The sequence below is a fragment of the Eleutherodactylus coqui genome, chromosome 9 (genome assembly GCF_035609145.1).
Source record: "Eleutherodactylus coqui strain aEleCoq1 chromosome 9, aEleCoq1.hap1, whole genome shotgun sequence".
Taxonomy (NCBI): domain Eukaryota; kingdom Metazoa; phylum Chordata; class Amphibia; order Anura; family Eleutherodactylidae; genus Eleutherodactylus; species Eleutherodactylus coqui.
The window spans coordinates 116,873,651-116,879,755 of NC_089845.1; the positions used below are offsets into that span (position 1 = coordinate 116,873,651).

The 6,105-nt window shown below is 54.4% G+C and overlaps 1 protein-coding gene across 1 annotated transcript in view; it reads left to right on the top strand.

Moving 5' to 3' along the window:
* The first annotated feature begins 207 nt into the window (after positions 1–207).
* Positions 208–6,105, top strand: part of RNF19A (ring finger protein 19A, RBR E3 ubiquitin protein ligase) — a 94,257-nt gene continuing 88,359 nt past the window's right edge. The window contains exon 1 of the mRNA XM_066578384.1: positions 208–362. The gene's annotated coding sequence lies outside the window, so the exon portion shown is untranslated. The remainder of the gene's footprint in view (positions 363–6,105) is intronic.

Here is a 6,105-nt window from a genome sequence, read left to right on the forward strand (position 1 = left end):
GCACAATGTAGCGCGCACAATGTAACCCCCGCAGCGCTGGGCACGCATTATAGCGCTCCCCGGCAGGATAGAGAGGTGACGTCACGGCACGCCAGGCGCGCTCCCGTACGTCAGGACGCGCCGCCGTTGTTCCGCAGCAGAGGCCCTCCTCGTGCACGCGCGTGACGTTTACAGCGGCTGTTGGAGGCGCCGTGCACGCGCGTCCCTCCCTGCGCCCCCCTCCTCCTCCCTGGTTCCCTCACTTCCGCTTCACTGATGGCTCAGACGGCGGCCGGAGGGTCCGGCACTAAAGTCGGGTGATTACTCCCCCTGGTCCGTGTCCTGTCCGCCCGGGGAGCCCTGAACGCGGACGCCGTGCTGAGGTAGGACATGTCGGAGACTTAGAAGTGGAGGGTGGCGGCTGGTGGGATGGCAAGTCTGTTGCCAAGGGTGAGATCATGGACGGGAGCTGCTGGGGGGGTGAGCTGGAGGGCAGAAGTCCAGGAGGAATTACTTGGGGTGAGACTGGCAGAGACTGGCACCCATGGAGTTGGGACTTGTGGGAGAGGAGATTGTGCCCTGGGTGGTAGAAGTGGTTATATGGCTGTAATCCGGTGTGTGCCAGCTGGACCGGATGCCCGCAGGCTGTACCATGCTCTGGTTTGGTATGTACCAGCTTTGGTTAATGGGCATTGAGAGCAGGTGCCCAGGAGTGGCGTGTGACTTTCCAAAAGCTGCCGGATACTGATTGTATGCTGTGCCAGCGGGTCCTGACTGCCAACACGCTGTGCCCGGAGACTGTTACCCAGTAGGTTGTGCGGTGTTTGTTGTATCGCGCTGTTGGTCATCGATAGGGGTGCGTTGCAAGCTGCGTCCGAGTGCCACGTAGATGCCACTTCACAAAATTCCAAAAATGTTGGATGTTCAGTTGCGAATCGCACAAGACATAGCCGGCGGCGACCGCGATACAAGTCGCACGCTGCCCGTCGCGGTTGCCTGCTTTTTTTTGTTTGTTTTACTACTAAGAAACTGCTGTAAAAAAAAAATGGCGCAATACTAAGTTGAAAAGGTAAAAAACATGGTGGGAGCGCGACAGGAGGCTCACCGAGGGCCGTGAGCCACTAAATGGTCAGCAACAAGAAGTTGGAAAAGTTTTTGGGTTGCACAACTTTTTTTAAGCCTTGAGGTCAAGCAGTCGCCCCAACCGAAAGGTCATAGGGCTGATCTTACCTCAGCGTTTCATGGGGGAGGTACTGGTCGCTGTTGGGGGTCATTCACAATGGGATTTAAGCAACTATGAGGGCTCCTGCGCACTGGCGATCGCGATAAAATCGGTTTTTTGTTAGTGTGATGTTTAGGGTCGGCCATGCTCTCACCTCAGAATAATCTCGTATCGCCGCCGCCTGCGATTTTGTCGCAAGATAGACAATAGAAGTTTTTAAAAACACACCGCAAGTTCTTGCGATGCAATAAATTGGAGGCTCCATAGGGGAACGCGGGCAAGAAAAAAAAAGCGCAAAATGCAGAAAGATGGGCAGGCATCGATTTTTATTTATTTTTTCCCCCCCAAATCACGCAACATCGCAGGACAGAAAGCGTCGCAAATGGGAAGGAAGCCATGGAAAAGAATGCGATTCATAATACTGCGTTTTCTCACAGGATCGCATCACTCCAAAATTGCGCGATTTTTCGCTAAAGGGGAAGGCAGCCTGAATCATATGATTTTATACCCAGCAGCCAGAATGGTTCAAAAATACATAGTTTTGATTAACTCCCCCCACTTTCCCCCACGTTTGTGAACGTTTTTTGTGCGGTGTAAAGTGGCGCCTTCATACCTTTTTAACATGTTTTTGTTTTTCCTTTTTAAGAAATTTGTTTTGAAAAAAAAAGTGTTGAACTATAAAACTTTTGTTAGGAAAAAAGTTTACTGTAAAAGAACGTATATGTCAAAATACCGTCAGACGCGACCGTATAGAAACGTCTAGTTATCCATTTAAGGCGTGTGTTTGAAAAACCTTCCCATGTGCTTAAAATAGCGTGCGTTCCGTACGTTTTTTCTTGTATGTTTAATGTATACATTAAACAGACCTGAGAATCCTAACGTGAGCAGCCCCTCCCCCGACCGCTTCACGCATTATCGCAAAGCTGCTGCCCCAACTGTTTCCGTAACTCCCCTTGAAGTGAGTGGGAGAGTTATGGAAATGGCGTAAGGCCTGAGCCAGACGAATGTATTTGCGCAGCGTTTTGTATAATACGCAGTGAATAGAACCCGAAATTGAACTAATTTAACTTAATTGCCCATTTCAATGAATAGGGACATGCTTCCATGTTTTTTTGTGGGCTTAGAAGTACGGTAAAACGCGCGTAAATGTGTTTTCGCCCTTGTATATATAGTAAATCTTAGGTGCTGCCGGAGAGAAGATACACGGTACATATAGTAAATCCTGGGTGCTGCCAGAGAGAAGATACACGGTACATATAGTAAATCCTGGGTGCTGCCGGAGAGAAGATACACTGTACATATAGTAAATCCTGGGTGCTGCCGGAGAGAAGATACACGGTACATATAGTAAATCCTGGGTGCTGCCGGAGAGAAGATACACGGTACATATAGTAAATCCTGGGTGCTGCCGGAGAGTAGATACACGGTACATATAGTAAATCCTGGGTGCTGCCAGAGAGAAGATACACGGTACATATAGTAAATCCTGGGTGCTACCGGAGAGTAGATACACGGTACATATAGTAAATCCTGGGTGCTGCCGGAGAGTAGATACACGGTACATATCTTAGGTGCTGCCGGGGAGAAGATACACTGTACATATAGTAAATCCTGGGTGCTGCCGGGGAGAAGATACACGGTACATATAGTAAATCCTGGGTGCTGCCGGAGAGTAGATACACGGTACATATAGTAAATCTTAGGGGCTACCGGAGAGTAGATACACGGTACATATAGTAAATCCTGGGTGCTGCCGGAGAGTAGATACACGGTACATATAGTAAATCCTGGGTGCTGCCGGAGAGAAGATACACGGTACATATAGTAAATCCTGGGTGGTGTTGGGGAGAAGATACACGGTACATATAGTAAATCTTAGATGCTGCCGGAGAGAAGATACACGGTACATATAGTAAATCTTAGGTGCTGCCGGAGAGAAGATACACGGTACATATAGTAAATCCTGGGTGCTGCTGGGGAGAAGATACACGGTACATATAGTAAATCTTAGGTGGTGTTGGGGAGAAGGTACACGGTACATATAGTAAATCCTGCTTGCTGCCGGAGAGAAGATACACGGTATATATAGTAAATCTTAGGTGCTACCGGAGAGAAGATACACGGTACATATAGTAAATCCTGGGTGCTGCCGGAGAGAAGATACACTGTACATATAGTAAATCTTAGGTGCTACCGGAGAGAAGATACACGGTACATATAGTAAATCCTGGGTGCTGCCGGAGAGAAGATACACGGTACATATAGTAAATCCTGGGTGCTGCCGGAGAGAAGATACACGGTACATATAGTAAATCTTAGGGGCTGCCGGAGCGAAGATACACGGTACATATAGTAAATCTTAGGTGCTGCCGGGAAGAAGATACACGGTACATATAGTAAATCTTAGGTGGTGTTGGGGAGAAGATACACGGTACATATAGTAAATCCTGGGTGCTGCCGGAGAGAAGATACACGGTACATATAGTAAATCTTAGATGCTACAGGAGAGAAGATACACGGTACATATAGTAAATCTTAGGTGCTACCGGAGAGAAGATACACGGTACATATACTAAACCTTGGTTGCTGCTGTGATATGACATTAGCTTGCTGTCTGTCCTTCGGGGTATTTAGGGAACTAGTTTGTTTTGTTGCGTCCGTGACCTGCGCCTCTCCAGCTGTTGCCAAACTACAACTTCCAGCATGCTTTGTAAGCCGGCAGCTGTCAGAAGGATACAGAAGACAGCGCTCTGACAATAGGGGTCTGTAAAGCAATGCTCTTCAGCTATGATGCAACTAACTCCTGGAGTGTTTTGGCTCTTGCTGCAATCTACTTCGGTGTATGATAAACCAGGGCTCACTTGTTTCGCCTCCTGCGGTGTATGATGAACCGGGGCTCATTTGTTTCGCCCACTGCGGTGTATGGTGAACCGGGGCTCACTTGCTTCGCCCCCATGCGGTGTATGGTGAACCGGGGCTCACTTGCTTCGCCCCCATGCGGTGTACGGTGAACCGGCGCTCACTTGTTTGCCCCCCCCCCCCCCCCCCCCCGCGGTGTATGGTGAACCGGGGCTCACTTGTTTGCCGCCCCCCCCCCCCCCCCGCGGTGTATGGTGAACCGGGGCTCACTTGTTTGGCGCCCCCCCCCCCTTGCGGTGTATGGTGAACCGGGGCTCACTTGTTTGGCCCCCCCACCTTGCGGTGTATGGTGAACCGGGGCTCACTTGTTTGGCCCCCCACCTTGCGGTGTATGGTGAACCGGGGCTCACTTGTTTGGCCCCCCACCTTGCGGTGTATAGTGAACCGGGGCTCACTTGTTTGGCCCCCCCCCTGCGGTGTATAGTGAACCGGGGCTCACTTGTTTGGCCCCCCCCCCTGCGGTGTATGGTGAACCGGGGCTCACTTGTTTGGCCCCCCCCCCCTCTTGCGGTGTATGGTGAACCGGGGCTCACTTGTTTGCCCCCCCCCTCTTGCGGTGTATGGTGAACCGGGGCTCACTTGTTTGGCCCCCCCCTTGCGGTGTATGGTGAATCGGGGCTCACTTGTTTGGCCCCCCCCTTGGCCCCCCCCCGTGTGGTGTATGGTGAACCGGGGCTCACTTGTTTGGCGCCCCCCCCCCCCCCCCCCGGTGCGGTGTATGGTGAACCGGGGCTCACTTGTTTGGCCCCCCACCTTGCGGTGTATGGTGAACCGGGGCTCACTTGTTTGGCCCCCCACCTTGCGGTGTATGGTGAACCGGGGCTCACTTGTTTGGCCCCCCACCTTGCGGTGTATGGTGAACCGGGGCTCACTTGTTTGGCCCCCTACCTTGCGGTGTATGGTGAACCGGGGCTCACTTGTTTGGCCCCCTACCTTGCGGTGTATGGTGAACCGGGGCTCACTTGTTTGCCGCCCCCCCCCCCCCCCCCCCCGCGGTGTATGGTGAACCGGGGCTCACTTGTTTGCCCCCCCCCCCCCCCCCCCCCCGCGGTGTATGGTGAACCGGGGCTCACTTGTTTGCCCCCCCCCCCCCCCTGCGGTGTATGGTGAACCGGGGCTCACTTGTTTGCCCACCCCCCCTGCGGTGTATGGTGAACCGGGGCTCACTTGTTTGGCCCCCCCCCCCCTGCGATGTATGGTGAACCGGGGCTCACTTGTTTGGCCCCCCCCCCCCTGCGATGTATGGTGAACCGGGGCTCACTTGTTTGCCCCCCCCCCCCCCCCCCCCGCGGTGTATAGTGAACCGGGGCTCACTTGTTCCCCCCCCCCCCCCCCCCTCTGCGTTGTATGGTGAACTGGGGCTCACTTGTTCCCCCCCTGCGGTGTATGGTGAACCGGGGCTCACTTGTTCCCCCCCCCCGCGGTGTATGGTGAACCGGGGCTCACTTGTTCCCCCCCCCCCGCGGTGTATGGTGAACCGGGGCTCACTTGTTCCCCCCCCCCCCCCCCCCCCCCGCGGTGTATGGTGAACCGGGGCTCACTTCTTCCCCCCCCCCCCCCCCCCCCCCTGCGGTGTATGGTGAACCTGGGCTCACTTGTTCCCCCCCTGCGGTGTATGGTGAACCGGGGCTCACTTGTTTGGCGCCCCCCCCCCCCCCTGTGGTGTATGGTGAACCGGGGCTCACTTGTTTGCCCCCCCCCCCCCCCCCCCCCCCGCGGTGTATAGTGAACCGGGGCTCACTTGTTTCCCCCCCCTCTGCGTTGTATGGTGAACTGGGGCTCACTTGTTCCACCCCCCCCCCCCCCCTGCGGTGTATGGGGAAGCGGGGCTCACTTGTTTGGCCCCCCTCCTGCGGTGTATGGGGAACCGGGGCTCACTTGTTTGGCCCCCCCCCCTTGCGGTGTAAGGGGAACCGGGGCTCACTTGTTTGGCCCCCCCCCCTTGCGGTGTAAGGGGAACCGGGGCTCACTTGTTTGGCCCCCCA